Source organism: Mus pahari, chromosome 4 (assembly GCF_900095145.1).
Source record: "Mus pahari chromosome 4, PAHARI_EIJ_v1.1, whole genome shotgun sequence".
Classification (NCBI taxonomy): domain Eukaryota; kingdom Metazoa; phylum Chordata; class Mammalia; order Rodentia; family Muridae; genus Mus; species Mus pahari.
In genome coordinates, this window is record NC_034593.1 from 47,695,604 (window position 1) to 47,716,115 (window position 20,512).

The 20,512-nt window shown below is 43.3% G+C and overlaps 1 pseudogene; it reads right to left on the reverse strand.

Annotated features, from left to right (window-relative positions):
• Positions 1–8,085: 8,085 nt before the first annotated feature.
• On the reverse strand, positions 8,086–9,906 carry LOC110320774 (annotated as a pseudogene).
• Between the last annotated feature and the right edge of the window lie 10,606 nt (positions 9,907–20,512).

Below are 20,512 nucleotides of genomic sequence, written 5' to 3' on the forward strand. Positions count from 1 at the left end.
CTGGGCCAAGAAACCACCAGTTACTCAGCCAGTTCTGGGCATGGTGCGCTGGTTACTTAGCCATAAGCTATGTTCTGCACATGGTATACTAGTTACTGTGGTGGCCTGAATGAAAATGACCCCCCACACACAGACTCATAGACAGTGTCATTGGAGGTATGGCTTTGTTGGAATAGGTACAGCCTTATTTGGAGGAAGTGTGTCCACTGCAAGGTGGTCTTGGAGGTTTCAGAAGCTCAAGCCAAGCCTAGTGGCTCATTCGCTTTTCCTTGTTACCTGCCAATCAAGCTGTAGAAGCCTCAGCTCCTTTTCTAGCACCATGTCTGCCTGCATGCCACCAGGCTTACCACCATGATGATAATGGACTAAACCTCTGATACTGTAAGTCAGCCCCAGCTGTTTTCCTTTATAAGAATTGCTGTAGTCATGGCATCTGTTCACAGCAATAAAACCCTAGACAGTTACTTACACAGAAAGTGTGCTCTGGGCATGATGCACTAGGTACTTACACAGGAGGTATGTGCTATATGTGGTTATCAGTTACTTAGACAGGAAGTGTACTCTGCGCATGATCTATTAGTTGCTTTCTGTTGTTACTGTGGCAAAATATCTGACAAAGACACCTAAGAAGAAAGGGTTTATTTGGGCTCATAGACTATCCAACATAGCAAGGGAGCCATGACCAGGTAGCATATAGTTGGAAAACAGAGAGAGACAAAAGGTAATGCTCAGCCTGATTTCTGACATCTCCCATGTATGGAAGAAACCATCGACAATTAGGGTGGGTCTTACCATGTCAATCAACCTAATCTAGAAACTCCCTCGCCAATGTACCTGCAGGGTTGTTTCCATGGTGATTCTTAATCCCTGCATTGGATCAAGTTGGCAACATCAATCATCAAATAGGTAAGACTTAATAAGCAATGAGAAAAATGAACAGCATTTTGTAAGTTCATTTAACAGGGTGATCACACTTCCCATTCTTCAAAACCATTATTCAAGCACAAGTCATTTACAGAATTACAACAGGTCAGGAAATCACCATTCCATTCTACACCAAACATAAAAGATCACTTGATCCATAACATTTTCCTAGCACCAAGAACCAGCCTAGAGTCTCCTCAGTTTCCCAAGCAGCATAACTGAAGTTAAAACCTACTCTCTCGGCGGCTAAAGAGGTGGCTCCATTAGAAAGCATGTGCACTTACTGCTCTTCTAGAGAGTCAGTTGCCAGCACACACATCAGGCAACTCGCAACTGCCTACAACTTTAGTTCTGGGATCTGACCCTCCTGGCACCTGCAGGAACATACACTCACATGCACGGACCTACATGTATATACATAGTTGAAAATAATAAAAATAAAATTCTTTAAAACCTATCTAATCTGGACATTAGTCATCAGGGAAATGCAAATCAAAATGACCCTGAGATTCCATCTTACACCAATCAGAATGGCTAAGATCAAAAACTCAAGTGATAGCACATGCTGACGAAGATGTGGAGCAAGGGGAACATTCCTCCATTGCTGATGGGGGTGCAAACTTGTACAACCACTTTGAAAATCATTTCGGTGGTTTCTCAGAAAACTGGGAATAATTTTACCTCAAGACTTACCTATACCACTCCTGGGCATATACCCAAAAGATACCCCACTATACCACAGGGACATTTGCTCATCTATGCATCTTTATTTGTAATAGGCAGAAACTGGAAACAACCTAGATGTCCCTCAACTGAAGAGTGAATAAAGAAAATGTGGGGGCTGGTGAGATGGCTCAGTGGGTAAGAGCACCCGACTGCTCTTCCGAAGGTCCAGAGTTCAAATCCCAGCAACCACATGGTTGCTCATAACCATCCATAACAAGATCTGACGCTCTCTTCTGGAGTGTCTGAAGACAGCTACAGTATACTTACATATAATAAATAAATTTAAAAAAAAGAAAATGTGGTACATATAAACAATGGAATTATAATTCAGTTATTAAAAAAAAAACAAAGACCTCAGCCGTGCTTGGAGCACTTGGGAGGCAGAGGCAGGCAGATTTCTGAGTTCGAGGCCAGCCTGGTTTACAGAGTGAGTTCCAGGACAGCCAGGGTTATACAGAGAAACCCTGTCTTGAAAAACAAAACAAAACAAAAAACAAACAAAAAAAAAAACCAAAGACATCATGAATTTTGCAGGCAAATGGATGGAACTTGAGACTATCATCTTAAGTGAGGTAACCCAGAGCCAGAAAAATACATATGTTATATACTCACATATAAGTAGCCATTAGCTATAAAGCACAGGATAACATGCAACAATCCAAAGAAACTGGGACCCCAAGGATGGATGGGTGAATCTCACTGCAAAGGGAAAACTAAACAGTCATTGGAGGTGGATGGAGAGAGGGAACTAGGTAGGAAAGGAAAGAGGGTGAGGAAGGGAATGGGAATCAGTAGGGTGCATCTCTGGGACTGGCTGAAGGCATGAGATGGAGGGGAGATATGGGGAGTCTATGGTGGTGACCCTAGCTGAGATTCCTACCAAAGAGAGATATAGAAACTGAAGTAACCACCTCCTGAATCCAGGCAGGAATTCCAGGAGAGGGAAGGAGACATCAATCCACCCACAAAACCTTCAACTCAAAATCTGTCTTGCCTACAAGATGTACAGGGATAAATATGGAGCAGAGACTGAGGGAATGGCCAAGCAATAATGGTCCAACTTGAGACCCCACTGAGACTGGATGTCCCAGGGTAGAGTGGTACCAAAGTGGGGCTCCAGGTCCTCTGAGGGATTTGTAAGGGTGGAATTTTGAAGTGAAGGGTGGGGCTGTGATCAGGATGTAAAGTGAATAAAAAAAATAATAAAGCATTGAAAAAAAGAAAAAGAAATTAAGCTACTAGCAGAATGTCATAAAAACTCACTGAGAAAATTTGTGTTACTGAGTTTAGTTTCTCGGGAAATGTGCCAAGCTGATTTAATTTTTTTTCCATTTATAAAAGACAAAATTATTTACTACTAAGTTCACGTGCTTTTCACTAAAAATGGAAATGTATAATTGCCTGGGGTGATGTGCCCTGAGGCAGAGTCTGAGTACAGTTTCCTGGACACTCAAGTCTGCTCTGCCACATCCTTACAATTAGGCCATTTTTCGAGATGAACTTAGGGACTCATTCGCCTTTTCCCGGAAGCCTCGGGAACACCTTATGCTGAGTGGGTTCACAGTCATCTGAATGCTCCTGGATAATCGGGAGGCATTCACTTTAATTTTATGTGTGTGAGGATTTGTTGGCATGCATTATGGGCACCATGAGTGTGTGGTACCCAGAAGAAGCCAGAATAGTGTGTTGGATCCCTGGAACTAGAGTGACGGTCAGTTGTGAGCCTCACTGTGGGTGATGGGAATTGAACCTAGGGCCTCTGCAAGAGCAGCCAGACTGAACTGTTAACGGCAGAGCATCTCTCCAGCCTCCATTCTGACTCTTTATTTTTGTATTTATTTTTGTTTGTTGGGGGTGGGGGAGTTATTTGTTTGCTTGTTTCCAGACAAGGTTGCTTTATGCAGTCCTGGTTGTCCTGGAACTCGCTTTGTAGACCAGACTGGCCTCAAACTCACAGAGAGCTGCCTACCTCTCCCTCACGGGAGCTGGTATTAAAGACATGATTCTTTATAGTCCAAGTCTTTTGAAACTCTACTTTTTCTCATTTGTTGTGATTAAACAGATGGGAATATGTAAGAATGGTCCATTATTGAACAAAATGAAAATTATGACACGAGTCAATTGTCCTGACATACATACCTCACTAATTATTTCAAACTCATTGGGGAGCTTGTACTTGCCCAAACTAGTAACATAAATTATGCCATCTTTTTTTTTTTTTTTTTTTTTTTTTTTTTTTTTTTTTTTTTTTTCCCCTTTTTTTTTTTTTTTTTTTTTTTTTTTTGGCTGTTCTGAAACTCACTCTGTAGACCAGGCTGGCCTCGAACTCAGAAATCCACCTGCCTCTGCCTCCCAAGTGCTGGGATTAAAGATGTGCGCCACCATGCCCAGCTAAATTATGTCATCTTTTGTGAGAACAGCATGGTAATAATGTTTTAACAATACAGATATGCCGAGATAAATCTAATAGTTTAGATTAAAAAAAAAAAAAATTGACCCAGGCTGAACTTGAACTCCCTGTGTAGCCAAGAATGACTCTGAAATCCTAATTCTCCTGCCTCCACCTCCTGAGTGCTGGGATCACAGAGGTACTTGCCACATGCGGTTTTATGTTGTGTCAGGGAGGGATACCACCGAGGGACTGTGCATGCTAGGCAAACACTCTACAAAATGAGACACATCACCAGGCCAATTAGCCAGCCTTGTGCAAATAACATATTGTGAACTTCCAGAAACCAAGACAACAAGTCCGTCACTTGACTTGGCATCTTGATGCAATCTTGACACAAGCTATCTGAAGCTGTTGCTGGTGGTGCACCAGGTACCACCACAATAAACTTTTCTGTATGGAAGAGTACAGTCTCAAGTAAATAATCTTAAAGCATATCATGCTTACTATTTAAAGAGGATCAGAGATCTGAACCCAGCACCCATGTTGGGCAGCTCACAACCACCCTTAACTACAATTCCAGAGGAAACCAATGCTTTCTTTTGGCCTCCCTGGCACCCCTTCATTTATAACACCCCACACATATACACATAATTAAAAATAATAAAAATAAATATCATTAAGAACAAATAATAATGCAGTCATTAATCATTACCAAATATTTTCCGGCATTGTGTACAGTAATACACACCTCTAATCGCACCACTTGGGAGGCAGAGGCAGAGGCAGAGACAGGCTGAGCTCTGAGGTCTGGCCTAGCCTAGTCTATATAGTAAGTTCCAGGCCAGCCAGAGCTGCACAGTGTGACCCTGTCTCAGGAAGGTTTTTTTTTTTTTTTTTTTTTTTTCAGCACATGGTGGCACTGCTAGATGTATACAGTTTGCATTTTACACCAGCTATCACCAAGACACGTGATCACTTCATCATGTTGTAACCTTACTGTAAAGGCACAAGGCAACAGGAACTTTTAGAAGTTTGTGATTTTCCACCCACTTTGGACAGAGTCTCACTCGGTAGACTAGTCTGACTTTGAATTTGGAGTAGAACTGCTCACCTCGTGAGCCACCACATCTGACTTGTCTTGCAATCTTATGGGACTTTCATTAATATTTAGTCTGCCATCACTCAAACGTCACTACCTGATCATGACTATGTTTAATAAAATAATTGGCAATGAACATACTTTCTTTCCTTTTCTTTTTCTTTTTTTATTTTTTATTTATTTATTTTTTGGTTTTTGGTTTTCTTGTTTTGTTTCGGTTTTTTGAGACAGGGTCTCTTTGTGTCACCCTGGCTGTCCTAGAACTAGTTCCAGAAAGCAGGCTGGGCTTGAACTCACAGAGATCCTCCTGCCTCTGCCTCCCAAATCCTGGGATTAAAGGCATGCCCCCACCACTGCCCACCTAAAGATAAAGATTCTAATTCTATATGCATTATCAGTTTCTTCCTTCGAAAGTTTGCTAATTAATACTGTTTTGGGTTCTTGAAGAATACTTCCATCGGCACAGAGCTCAGCTGCAATACAGGTTTTGTGACTCTTACTGCAGAAAAGCAGTCCTCTTGAAAATGATTAGTATGATCATTGTAATTAAACACCCAGAGGCTATGCAATGTATGGGTTACAGGACGGTAGTAAAGATTTTCTGGTAAATTGCTAACAGCCAGAGATGCTCTGGTGCGCATCCACTCAGGTGCCCTTAAATGACTGCAAGCAGGACAGGTTTCTCTTCCTGCTAATTTGCACCTTTCCACTGCACAGTTGTGAAAGCCGTGTCTGCTCTCTAGGACAAGCTTGGCTTCCCTGCAGCTTTAAATATTCGTTAAGTATTTCATCTTTGTAAACTAGATCAGAAATTGTTGTTATTGTTGTTGTTTGCTGTGCTAGGTGCCTCACAAGAATTCCCCCCACACCTCTATCCCTGGTTCGTGATTTAAGTGAAAAAATATTGAAGGCAAAATATTGCCGATATGGTCGCAAGGCCTACAATCCTATTCTCTTTAGCTAGAACAGCTTTAATTTGATTCATGATTTTATCCTTTCCAAACACCTTTTTTTTTCCACATAAACTCTGGCTGGTTGTATGACATGAGCTTCTAAACACAGTTATTTGGGAGTTCAAAGTCATGGTTGACTACACAGAGTTGGTAGCCAACCTGCCTATGTAAGACCCCATCTTAAAGTACACACACATGTATATATGTATGTATGTATGTATGTATATATGCATGTATAAGATTTAAAGCAAGAGCTGCACATGTAACCCGAGTTAACCAACAGTCTCAGCACGTGCTTGTCATCCTTATAACAACTGAGAGATGGCATAAAGTTCACAGCCATTTCAGCCACATAAGAACTTCAGCACACTTCCAAGCCAGACTCTTTCTCAAAAACAAGTGAACGACCAATAGAAACATCTATTCTGTCTCTGCCTTGTAAGGCACAGAACACCAAACAAGGCAGCCAGGATAGGCCATCCAGGCTATGTCCATTGTTGACAAGAGATACCCAGGTCCCGGGGTCTTAGAACGGGTGTCTTTGCTTTCACAAGTCAGAGCTTCAAGTGGGCTTGGGAAAGCAAATTCTGGAAGCCAGAAGACTCGGTGTAAGCCCAGCCCCTCTAAAGACCAGGAGTCCAGATTCTGAGCTAGAATATCCCGCCTGGCAGTCTCTCAAACCCCACCCCCATCCTATCAAAGTTAAACAAACACATGGGCACAAATCTCTATTTTTAAAAAGAAAACAAAACTTTATTTGAGAAAAAAAATATATATATATAAAATTGCAAACCAAAATGCACATAAGCAAGAGTTATTAGTCCAAAGAATAGAATGTTTGGTTTAGTTTTGCTCTGGTAATTTAGAATTTACTTTTGAAAAAGCAGTTGAGGGACATTAGCCAGGCATGGTAATTCACACCTGTAATCCCACTCTAGAGGTAACAGAAACAAGATCAAAGCCAGCTCTGGGCCACACAGGGGAGGCAGGGAAAAAAACAGTATTAAGAGCTCTATTTCCATTTTGAACATTTTAACACAAATTAATGCTAATGAGCTAATTTTTCTGCCTTGAGTATAGAGTTTAAGGTTTTATTGGCATGTACAAGCACTAACATTCCCTATTAAACTTACCCTACACCACCTAAAAGGTGGTTAGTTAAAACTAGTTAATTTTCTTCCCTTGCATTCTAAAACACAGTAGCTTTCATTAGCCTTCATACAATAACAGAGAATGACCTTTAACACAGCTAAGGTGGCTCTCTTCACAGTTAAGACAAAAGTGCATTAAGTTTAAAAAAAAAATCATAAGAGATAAAGTGTTTGGGTCCACAATATTTTCTAGTGGAAATAATTCAATAAACTTCCAACCAAATTCCGAAAAATCATTCAAAAACCACTTGCATTTTATAATTGATGTATTTTATAAATGGAATTTGTTTATAAAGTAGAAGAAGTTACCCCATCTAAAACACCCCATCTAAAAAAATTATTAAACTATTTCAACTCCAAAACAAAAACAAAACAACCTGGAAATTACGAGATTATCAATGCTGCTTGGAACTAGTAATTTCCAACCAATTTCATCAATCTTCTTGACACATTGAGGACCTGGCAAACTAGGAGTGTTAGCTTCTACTTAGGCAAAGTTAAACTCATAGCTAACAACAGTTCCAGTGACACTTGTCGAATGAAAATGGTCTCACCTCTAAGGTAGGCAGGCTGTTTTCTTTCGTCAGCTCTATGAGAAAATTCTGGAATTAGCCGAAATACTTCCTCCTTCTCCCTTTAGTTGGCTGTGATGAGACTTAACTAGAGTCATTCTGTATGAAGAACTTTCTCACCCACAACGCAGCAAGCAGTACCCAGCCTTGGCGAGCAAGACAGCATAACTCTGCAAGGTTTCAGGCTCGGACTAAAACTTTTAACAACTTAACAACTGTAGGGCAACCGCTCCTCACCTACACATCTGCAATCAACACAGAGAAGTCCTCAAGTCTCTAGCTGGGGAGGTCGATCTGAATCACTTCCCTCTGAGTACAAGATGTCTTCCATCTCCGGCATCTCAGGCATCTCCATCTTAGGCGTCTGGGTGTATCGGCTGGTGCAAATCGGCAGCTTCGGCAGAGAGTCGCTCTTCTGGCAAGCGGCCTGCGGCAGAGAGGGGCTAGAGGTCTTGGCGTCTTCTTGCATCTTCCAGGTCACCAGCTGCATGCAGGCTCTGGCATCCTCGATGGAGCTGTGGCCACCGCTTTGTGTCTGGATCATCTGGCTGAGGTACTGAGAGATGAGGCTCCGCAAGGAGCGCTTGTAGGGGAGGCCCCGTTGGTGTGGGAAGAGCACGGATGTGTCCACCACAGTGCCATGGATGAACTTCAAAGCCAGCAGGTCACTCTCAAGGCTGTGTCCAATGAGGATGGTTTCAGTGCTGAACATGCTAAGAAGCACGGCCTGGACATCACACAGCCTAACTTTGGTGTTCACCAAGTCTGCCTCGGTCACTCCGGAAAACATGGTGTTGTAATCCACGATCTCGTGATCTGGCTTGACGAAGGTGTCATAAACCACATTTAAGTCAGTGTCCACCACTGTGACGCGGGTGAGCTCCAGGCCGTGTGTGGTGTAGGACATCTCACAGTCCACCGCGAAGATTCCCGCGTGCGCTTCCCAGTCCTTCTTCGGGAAGGTCTTGGCAAAGCCATGCAAGTAGTCCTTCCTGCCGTCCTGCACGTGTTGCTTGGCCACCTTGCAGCCTGTGGCTTCCATGGGCGCGGAGCAGCACGAGTAGCGCACCTGCCAGCCTCCCTGCACGGGGATGGAGACGACACGCCCCCAGTGGTACACGCAGGGCTCAGAGCAGAGGCAGCGGCCCGAGAGAGACACGAGGTACTTGGTGCCACAGCGGCAGCAGGCCCGGTGTGTCGGGCTCAGCGGCTGCTCTCCTGTGAAGAGCTTTGCCAACCCTGGCTTCTCCGGGTGCGCGAACGGAAAGCCATGCGCCTTGCGCTGCTCCTCCGTGAGCAGATAGCCCTTCAGGCGGCTGTACAAAGTGGCCTTGTTGAATCCCGGGATGGCGCTGGGAACCAGGCCCCTGAGCTTCTTCAGGGTGTGCAGGGCGACATTCAGGTACTTGTTCTTGCTGGGACTTTGGTCGTAGATCACTTTCTCCTCTGACTGGGCCTTCTCGATGGCCTCCAGATGCGAAGAGGAGAACTTGAGGCACTCCTCGGTGAACAAGCCCAAGTAGTGCTGACGCAAGGCAACAGGGACTTTGTCCTTAAACTCCTTGGTGAGGATGGGCTTCTTCATTCCGGAAAAAGTATAGTTGTAGATAGCTTGCTGTGGAGTGACTATGTAGGTGTTTAAGTATGGCGGCTGACCTGTGGCTCTGCTGCTGCTGCTGAAGGTCCTCTTGGCAGCTGTGGTGTTGGCACGACTGGGGCTGGCCATGTGGATGAGCCTCTTCTCCTCTCGAGCTGAGTCTGAGGATGACGACGAGGAGGAAGATGACGACGAGGAAGAGGAAGAAGACGTGGTCTTCGTCAACATCTCGGAGCAGAGTATCTTCCTCCCGACCAGTTGGGGTCGCCAGTGTTGCAGCTCCGAAGGCGCTGCAAGCCTGCTGTGGTGCGCCCCAGGGCCAGGCCTCAGGGAAGGCACCTGGACCACGATGAGCTGGTTGGTCGGGCAACACGTTGGGGGGCACTGGTAGTAAGAGAACAGGAAGTTCCCGACTGGATGAACCAGGACTCTCCTGGCTTCAGGATGCCCTGGTGGGAACCAACTTTGCGCTGTAGCTTCTTTCAGGCTCATGCTGCCCTGGAGACGCAACTCTAGTACAAACAATTTGCCTACCAGAGAGGGTGTGGAGGCAGAGGCTGCGCTGCTGCAGCCCTTAAATACAGAGCGGTGGGCGGAACTCCCTCGCTACTCTAAGCGGATCCCATCCAATCACATTGCATCTACTGTCCTCTAGACAGCTTCCGGATTGGGCGCCTCCTATCAGGAAGTGCAGCCATTGGATCAATTGGAATTCCTGATTCCACTTTGTCCTCATGTTTGTTTGATTTTTATTTCTTGTCTTTATTAATTTTTTTTGAGAAGTTTGTACACTGCATTTCAATCCTAACCATCACACCCTAATTCCGTCTAGAACCATCTCCCTTCTATGGATATGGATATAGAACTTTGTTTCTTCATTTTATTTTAAACCGGCAGAGTCTAATTTCGGCATCCCATATATGCTCTTGGGTATGTGACCATCCCCTGGGTTATGCTTAAATTTTGGGTGGGTGGGGATATTTTATGTTTCTTTCCTTCCGTTCCTCCTTTCCCAGCCTCTCCTCTCTCCACCTCCCTTTTTCCTTCCTCTGCCTCCCTTCCTTTCCCTCCGTCCCGCTCCGTTCCTCCCCTGTCTTGCATTTTGAGACAGGTTTGGTACAGGCACTTTGAACGCTTGAGCTCTTGCCATGAGCAAATAGACCCAGGAATTCCTGAGTCCACTTTGTCCTCATGTTTGTTTGATTTTTATTTCTTGTCTTTATTAATTTCTTTTGAGAAGGTGACCTTGACAGGTCAGGCTCTCGCCCCTGAGTGACCCTGCAGTCATATAAACACTATCACCTTGAAAGCACACAGAAAGAAAAGTCAGGCTGCAAGACTTCACCCACTTTACCCAGGGTCAGTCACTTAGCATTCCTGGCCAGGGGAGCTACTACCATTTCCAGGGATCCTGTAGTTTCTGCGCTACCAGCAGCACTCGCACAATTACCGAGTAATAAATAAGAAATAAAATAGCATAAACATTTAAACTATTCTTAAACCTTTAAGACTTTGCCTCAGCTGGGCAATGGTGGCGCCTGCCTTTGATCCCAGCACTTGGAGGCAGAGGCAGGCAGATTTCTGAGTTTGAGGCCAGCCTCGTCTACAGAGTGAGTTCCAGGACAGCCAGGGCTACACAGAGAAATCCTGTCTCAAAAGGAAAAAAAAAAATTTTTTTTTTGCCTCAAATGAGAAATATATAAACTGCACTTTCTTTCTTTTTTGGGGCGGTGAGGGGTAGGGGTGAGACAGGCTTTCTCTGTTTAGTCCTGGCTGTGGCTGGCCTGGAACTCACTCTGTAGACCAGGCTGGTCTAAATCTCAGAAATCCGCCTGCCTCTGCCTCTGCGCCTGCCTCTGCCTCTGCCTCTGCCTCTGCCTCTGCCTCTGCCTCTGCCTCTGCCTCTGCCTCTGCCTCTGCCTCTGCCTCCGGAGTGCTGGGATTAAAGGCATGTGCCACCATGCCTGGCAAACTGCACTTTCATTAATTTCAAAATAATAAATCAATTAGAACCTAACAGTGGCAGTTTACTCTGGAAACACTTGAACTAGTTCTGAAACCTCTGCATTGAATCTTTTGTGCATGAAAATGTTTCTGTGTGGTTGTAGATAATTTACCCAGACTCAGTGTTTTTATTCAAAACTTGGGCTTTTTTTTTTTTTTTTGAAAGGATAGATGATGCATACCATAATAAGTTAAACACACTGTGAAGGTTAATGCAATCAACTGGACCGGATCCAGTTGATTAATTAGGAGTTAATATAATCCTAGGAGTTAGGAGTTTGTGAGGGATTAGAGTAACTACTTAGGTAAACTGAGGTGGGAAACCCCTCAGAACAGGATCGGTCCCTAGACCTGGGGCCTGGATGGCTTACAATGGAGGAAGCAGACTGAACCCAGGCACTCACCAAGCTCCTCCTAACTGCCAGCCATAGGACCTACCTCTTCACCATCCTGACTGTGACTTTCCCTCACCAAGATGGACTACACCCTTGAACAGTGAGCTCGAAGAAACACTTTCTTCCTTAAATTGGGATATTTTTCGGGATATTTTAAAATTATTTTTATGCAATATATCTTGATCATGATCTCCCTCCTCCAAATACCTAGATCTTCCCCCACCTCAGGACCAAACAAGCGTCGTGTTCTTTTTCTTCAAAAATTAAAAAAAAGAAGAAGAAAAGAAAAGAAAGAAAAAAAAGAAAAAAAAAAAAGAAGAAAGAAAGAGAAAACCAAAACAAATTGTCGATAAAAATACTAAATGAAACCAAAAATTCCACCAAAACAAAGAAAAAGCTCTTTTAATCTATTTGATGCTGGTCAGTAACTACTCCTGGTCATAGGACCTGCTCTGGGGTGTGGCGGCTACTACCGGTTGTTAGGGTACTTTACCACAGCGACAAGAAAAGGAAATAAGAGGGCTGGTGAGATGGCTCGGAGGGTAAGAGCACTGACTGCTCTTCCAAAGGTCCTGAGTTCAAATCCCAGCATCCACATGGTGGCTCACAACCATCCACAATGAGATCCGATGCCCTCTTCTGGTGTGTCTGAAGACAGCTACAGTGTACTGACATATAACACTAAATAAATCTTAAAAAAAAAAAAAAAAAAAAAAAGTAAATAAGATGGGGGGTAGGGCTTTGAGGTTTCAAAAAAACTTGGGCACCATTTCATATTAGTATCTTCTGCTTCCTGCTTGCAGCTCAAGATATGAGCTCTGAGCTGTTCCTGCGGTTATGTCTCATGCTGCCATCATGGGATCTAACCTAGCCCCATCACGTTCTCTTCTATAAGTTGTCTCGATCTTGGTGGCTTTTTATTTATTTTTGAAATTATACTGGAGCTACATCATTTCCTGCTTCTGTCCTGCCAAATGCTCCCATCTGCTTCTCCTTATTCTCCTGCAAATTCCTGTCACCTTTCATCATTAATTTTGTTATATGCATATGTGTAAATGTATATGTATTCCAAAATACAATGTGCTTGGTCTGTACAGTACTACTTGTATGTGTGTTTTCAGGGATGTCCAGGTGTTGGGGCCTACATGCTGAGTTTTACAGCCAGAATCCTGCTGTCTACAGGGCATCACTCCTGCTGTCTGCTGATTCTCACCATTCTGCTTGGGTAGGATGAAATCTCAACGGTTTGATTTTTCATTTCCCTAGTTTCTGGGGACAATAAACATCTATTTAGATTTATTTTAGTGGCTCTCCCTGGTTGTCAACTTGACTATATCTGAATGAACTACAATCCAGAATTGGAAGGCTCACCTGTAATCCTGATCTTGAGGCTGGGAGATACAAATCTCTGACCTGGATCTTGGCATGGAGATCTTGAGGTATAGTGGCTATGAATCCCAGGAGACTAAGGTAAGGAGATCTCTGAGTTCAAGGTCATCTGAGACAAAGCACCTTTAATCCGTGCCACACCTTCTGCTGGAGACCTACATAAGGACATTGGAAGAAAGAAGATTCTTCTTCGCCTGCTTGCCTTGTGGGACTGAGCAACTGCTAGATCCTTGGACTTCCATTCACAGCTGCTGCTGACCATTGTTGGGAAGTTGGACTACAAACTGTAAGTCATCAACAAATTCCCTTACTTTATAAAGACTACCCATAAGTCCTGTGACTCTAGAGAACCCCGAGTAACACATTTCCCACCCCCACCGAACCCCATTCCTTTTTTTTCCTTTTAGGGAACTCTCTGTTCAGGTTCCAGGCCTTTTTGAATGAGTCAGTTGGGGGCTGTTTGTTTGTCTTATATTCTTCTTTTTTTTTTTTTTTAAGTTCTTTTATTCTGTGTCAGATGTGTAGCTGGCAGGTTCCCTCCTATTTTGTGGACAGATCCATCTTTGTCTGCTTGGTTGTTTATTTGGTCGTGTAGAAGCTTTTTAGGGTTGATGAAGTCTCATTTGTCAATTCTTGGCCTTCATTCGTGGGTAAATGGAGTCCTAGTCAGAATGTTCTTCCTCTGCCTGCGGCAGGTGGACACTGCCTAGGTTTTCTTCTCGCAGTTTCAGGGTTTCAGGTTTCACACTCAGGACTTTGATCCATTTGGACTTGGGTTTTGGGCAAAGTGATAAATATGGGTTTGATTTCATTCTTCTTCTGGATGTGGACATCCAGTTTTCCTAGTACCAGTTGTTGAAGATGCTTTCTTTTCCCCAGCTTCATTTTTTGGCATGCTCATCAAATGTTAAATGGTTGCAGTTTCTCATGTTTCAGTCTACGATTTTGTTCCACTGGTCTACATGTCTGCTTTTGTGCCAGTATTTTTTATACTACTAAGGCTCTGAAATATCTTAAGATCTGGATTTGTTATCCCTCAAGTGTTTTATTTTGTTGTTGTTGTTGATGATGATGGTGTTAAAGGTTTGGGCTGTCAGGGGACTTTTATGGTTTCATATGCATTTTAGGGTACTTGGGGTTTTCTCTTTTTCCTATTTCTTTGAAGAATGTTCAGAGTTGAAGTGATCCAAGGCTTTCTCAAGGGGCCTGATGAAAGGATAAAGGGAGCATAGTTCTGTGTCCTTGCTCAAGAGTGGACTTGGAAAGGCTATTCTGGGAATGAGACTAGGGCCTCAAAGAAGTCAAGGTTTCAGTTCCTGAGAACATGGATGTATTTATTTATTTATTTACACTCCATATTTTATTCCCCCACACACCCCCCATCCACCCTCCAACTGTTCCACATTCCATACCTCCTCCCCACCCCCATGTCTCCACGTGGATGTCCCCATCCCCCACCCCGCCTGACCTCTAAACACTCTGGGGCCTCCAGTCTCTTGAGGGTTGTAAGTAAGGTGCATCATCTCTGAATGAACATAGACCAGGAAGTCCTCTACTGTATGTGTGTTGGGGGCCTCATATCAGCTGGTGTATGCTGTCTGTTTGGTGATCCAGTGTCTGAGAGATCTTGGGGTTCCAGATTAATTGAGACTGCTGGTGCTCCTTCAGGATTGCCGTTCTCCTCAGCTTCTTTCAGCCTTCCCTAATTCAACAACAGAGGTCAGCTGCTTCTGTCCATTAACCAATATATCTGCATCTGACTCTTTCAGCTGCTTATTTGGGTCTTCCGGAGTGCAGTCATGCTAGGTTTTTTTTGTGAGTGCTCCATAGCCTCAGTAATAGTGTCAGGCCTTGGGACCTTCCCTTGAGCTGGATCCCTCTTTGGGCCTGTCGCTGGACCTTTTTTTCCTCAGGCTCCTCTCCATTTCCATCCCTGTAACTCTTTCATACAGGAACATTTATGGGTCAGAGTTGTGACTGTGGGATGCCCCTCTCCCTCATTTGATGTCCTATCTTCCTGCTGGAGGTGGGCTCTATCAGTTCCCTCTCCCTACTGTCAGGCATTTCATCTAAGGTCCCTTCCTTTGAGTCCTGAGAGTTTCTCACCTCCCAGGTCTCTGGTGTATTCTGGAGGGTCCCCCCAACCTCCTGCCTCCTGAGGTTGCCTGTTCCTATTCTTTCTGCTGGCCCTCAAGGCTTCAGACCTTTTCCCTCATCCAATACCAGATTAGGTTCCCCTCTCCCCACCACTCCCTAAAACCACACACTTATGGAAACTTGATCTTTGACAAAAAAAAAAAAAAAGCCAAAAATATACAATGGAAAAAAGAAAGCATCTTCAATAAATGATGCTGGTATAACTGGCTTTCTGAAAATAGACCCATATTTGTCACCTTGCACAAAGCTCAAGTTCAAGTGGATCAAGGACATCAACATAAAACCAGATACACTGAATCTAATAGAAGAGAAAGTGGGAAAGAGCCTTGAACTCATTGGCACAATGGGAACAGTGGCACAGAACTCCAATGGATCATGCTTTAAGATCAAGATTTGATAAGTGGGGCTGGGCGTGGTGGTGTGCGCCTTTAATCCCAGCATCTGATAGAGGGGTAATATCCAAAATATATAAAGAACTCAAGAAGCTAATCACCGAAAAACCGAACAACCCAATCAAAAAGTAGATTATAGAACTAAACCGAGATTTCACAATTGAGGAATCTCAAATGGCTGAGAAACACCACAGAAATGTGCAAAGTCCTTCATGATCAGAGAAATGCAAATCAAAGAGACCCTGAGATTCAACCTTATACCAATCAGAATGGCTAAGATCAAAACCTCAGGTGACAACGCATGTTGGAGAGGATGTGGAGAAAGAGGAACACTCCTTCATTGCTGGTGGGATTGCAAACTGGAACAACCACTCTGGGGTGTGGCGGCTACTACCGGTTGTTAGGGTACTTTACCACAGCGACAAGAAAAGGAAATAAGAGGGCTGGTGAGATGGCTCGGAGGGTAAGAGCACTGACTGCTCTTCCAAAGGTCCTGAGTTCAAATCCCAGCATCCACATCTGCTTGTGGACGTTGTACATCGTGGTGCGCACTAGGCTCCGCACCACGATGTACAACGTCCACAAGCAGGTGTCTGAAGACAGCTACAGTGTACTGACATATAACACTAAATAATCTGAGATTACAAGCATCTATCAATCCTAACTTCACAAAGTTAATTTTTGAAGACAGTTTAAGGTATTCAAATCATCTACTGGAACTTGAATCTGACTTTATTTTTATCTATCTATCTATCTATCTATCTATCTATCTATTTATTTATTTATACTTATTTACTTACTTATTTGGATGTGGGCTTGTAATTCTCTCAACATCCGTTGTCTATGGTGACTGTCAACTAAGTTAGAGTCACCTAGGGAAAGGGCTTCTGGATATGTCTATTGGGGGTGAGCCTTGATTGTATTAACTGAGTAGACCCACACATTGTGGGTAGCATCATTTCCTGCTTGTGGACGTTGTACATCGTGGTGCGCACTAGGCTCCGCACCACGATNTACAACGTCCACAAGCAGGTACCAAGGCCGCCATGTGCTCAGTCTGTAATATTCTTTTTTTAAAAAAAGATTTATTTATTTATTTATTATATGTAAGTACACTGTAGCTGTCTTCAGCCACTCCAGAAGAGGGAGTCAGATCTTGTTAAGGATGGTTGTGAGCCACCATGTGGTTGCTGGGATTTGAACTCTGCACCTTTGGAAGAGCAGTTGGGTGCTCTTACCCACTGAGCCATCTCACCAGCCCCAGTCTGTAATATTCTTGAGATACCTGAGTTCCTTTCGTGAAACATTACTTGATTAGCTTCTTATTGACTTTGCCCTATTGAATGATAGCTTCTATGGACTCTGCTTGTTTCTCCCCTGTTAGGAGTATGTAAGATGCTGTACTTCTTAATAGGTGTGCTTGGCATAAGACATAGCTTACGTAGGACCTCCTGATCCCAGCTCTTTTGTCTCCTTATCTTCTGACCTGGTCCTCTCTCAAGACCTGCTGCTGAAAACCTGCCTGCTGGTGCAGGTCAAATGAGATAGGGATTTTGATTGAGACTGTGCTGAATCTGTAAATAACTTTTGGCAGAATGGCTGCCATTTTCATAGTGTTAATTTTATCATGGGATGCCTTTCTTTTTTTTTCTAGTGTCTGTATCACTCTCTTCAGAGATTTAAACTTATCAGTATGAATGATATTAAAGTTATCATCATTCACTTCTTTTTTTTTTTAAAGTTTGAAGTCTTAAGTATGTGAGTACACCAGAAGAGGGCGTCAGGTCCCATTACAGATGGTTGTGATTTACCATGTGGTTGCTGGGAATTGAACTTGGGACCTCTGGTTAAGTGTTCTTAACTGCTGAGCCACCTCTCCAGCCCCCATCCCTCACTACTTTAGTTAGGTTTATTCCCAAGTGATTTTATTTTCTTTGCTGCTACTCTGTGTGGGAGTGTGTACATGATCTCTTTGTACATTTGATGTTTTAGAGGGGCTGCAACCCTGTAGGTGCAACAACAATAAGAACTAACCAGTACCCCCTGAGTTTGTGTCTCTAGCTGCATATGTAGCTGAAGGTGGCCTAATCGGCCATCACTGGGAAGAGAGGCCCCTTGGTCTTGTAAACTTTATGTGACCCAGCACAGGGGAAGACCAGGGCCAAGTAGTGGGAGTGGGTGGGTAGGGGAGCGGGGGGAGAGGGGTATAGGGAACTTTCAGGATAGCATTTGAAATGTAAATAAAGAAAATAATAATAAATTAAAAATTTAAAAAAAAAGAAAACCTATTGATGGTGCAAGCTGTTTCTGTATTCTGCTGAATTTGTTTATTGTTTCTTGACGTTTTCTGGTAGAATTTTGGGGATTTCTAATATAGAGTACCTTGTCATCTGAAAATAGAAATAGTTTGACTTCCTTCCTTATTTATGTCTTTTTTATTTCCTTCTCTTGCCTTCTTGATTCAGCAGTGCTTCAGGCATAGCAATGAAAAGGGTTGGTGATAGTGGAGATCCCTGTCTCATTCTTAATTTCAGTGGGATTGCTTCAAGCTTTTCTACATTTAGGAAGCTATTGGCTGTGGATTGCTCATGTATAGCTTTTATGGTGATGAGGCATGTTCTCTCTAGCTCTATGTCTTCCATGGTAGGCAAGTGCTTTACCTCTAAATGATATTCCCAACACTCACTGTACTGTGTAAGACAACATCTAAACAAGTGGCCTAGGCTGGCCTTGAATGTCTTCTCTTGCAGTGGTCTTATAGTCCAGGTTGGTCTCAAACTCACCATAAAACTAGTGACAGGCTTGAACTGACCCTCCTGTCCCCACCTCCCAGTTTCTGAGATTACAAGCATCTATCAATCCTAACTTCACAAAGTTAATTTTTGAAGACAGTTTAAGGTATTCAAATCATCTACTGGAACTTGAATCTGACTTTATTTTTATCTATCTATCTATCTATCTATCTATCTATCTATCTATCTATTTATTTATTTATACTTATTTACTTACTTATTTGGATGTGGGCTTGTAATTCTCTCAACATCCGTTGTCTATGGTGACTGTCAACTAAGTTAGAGTCACCTAGGGAAAGGGCTTCTGGATATGTCTATTGGGGGTGAGCCTTGATTGTATTAACTGAGTAGACCCACACATTGTGGGTAGCATCATTTCCTACGAAGGAACTCCTGGATAAACTGTAGAAGAGTGGAAAAAGCAAGCTGAGCCCCAGAATGCATGCAGCCATCCTTTGCTCTCTGCTTCTTTAGATGTAGTGATATGTAGTCCAGGTTGGGCTCGAAGTCTAGCTCAGGAAGACACTGGATTTCTGATTTTCCTGTCTCCATTTCTAGAGTTAATAGATATTTGACATAACACTTAGTTTTGTATGGTGCTAGAGATTAATTAGATCAAAATTTCTCACACTAGGAAAGCCCTCTCACAACTAAGCCACATCCCCAGTCCCCCATTTTTTTTTGTTATCAGCCCAAATGGCCAGGAGAGAGGACTAATAGGCAGAAATATAGTACGGAGATTTAGAGTTGCCATGGGAACAAATCTATGGGCGTGTCTATGAGGAATTGCATGGACTAGGTTGCTTGAGGTGGGAAAACCCACAATCCATTGGTTAGGACCCAGATTAAATATGAGGAGAGTGTGGGCTGAGTGGCAGCACTCACCTCTCTGTGTTCTTGATGCAAGATGACCAGTGCCTTAAGCTCCTGTGCCCTGACTCTCCTGCCATGTTGGACTGTACTTTGGAATCCTGCCCCGAAACAACCTTTTGGTCCTTCAAGTGGCTGTTCTCACAGCAGCAAGGGAAGCAAACGGTATAGTAGGAAATGTGTGAAATAGAACTAGAATCCATCTATTTAACTAGTAAAGGCAGGGGCTACCTGGGAAGGCTGAAGAACTAGTGATGGACTAATTTGAGAAAGGTATTTCTTTCACATCATGCATTTGTCTGAGGAAGGAAACATTAAGTTGACTAATGTGTGCTGCAAATTAACCAGCAGAGTGGGTTAGTTCTGTATATTAGTCAGGGTTCTCTAGAGTCACAAAATTTACAAAATGTCTCTATATTGAGGGAATTTATTGTGATGACTTACAGTCTGTAGTCCAACTAACCCGACAATGGGCAGCTGTGGATGGGAAGTCCAAGAATCTAGTAGTTGCTCAGTCCCACGAGACTGGTTGTTTCAGCTGGTCTTCTGTAGAAGTAGGTTCTAATTTCTTGCTGGCAAGTAAAGGCAAGCAGGCAAAGAAGAGTGAATCTTCCTTCTTCCGATGTCCTTATATAGGTTTCAAGCAGAAGGTATGGCCCAGATTAAAGATGTGTACAACCATGCGTGGATCTGGGACTTGCTTTGTCCCAGGCTGACCTTAAACTCAGAGATCTCCTTGCCTTAGTCTTCTGGGGGTTAAATGTGTGTACTACTTTGCCTCGGCCTAAGCTTTTCATAGCCACTATGGCTCAAGACAACCAGGAGTAGCCATTATATTCTGTTTCACATTCTATATATATTCTGCATAGGAAGAAGATGGGGTAATACAAGGAGGAGAAATATCCAAGTGCCAAACTATCTAATTAGTAATAGAAAGTAATTCAGAAAACATTTTTGAGTGATATTTTTCTGCCTCTGTCTTTTCTTTGGTTTGTTGGTTTTGAAGAAAAATCGCAACCTCTGATTCAAGGAGGAATGTTGAATCACTTTCCATTTAAAGTGTTTAAAACTGAACTTTTGTGCGTGGATCTTATTTTAT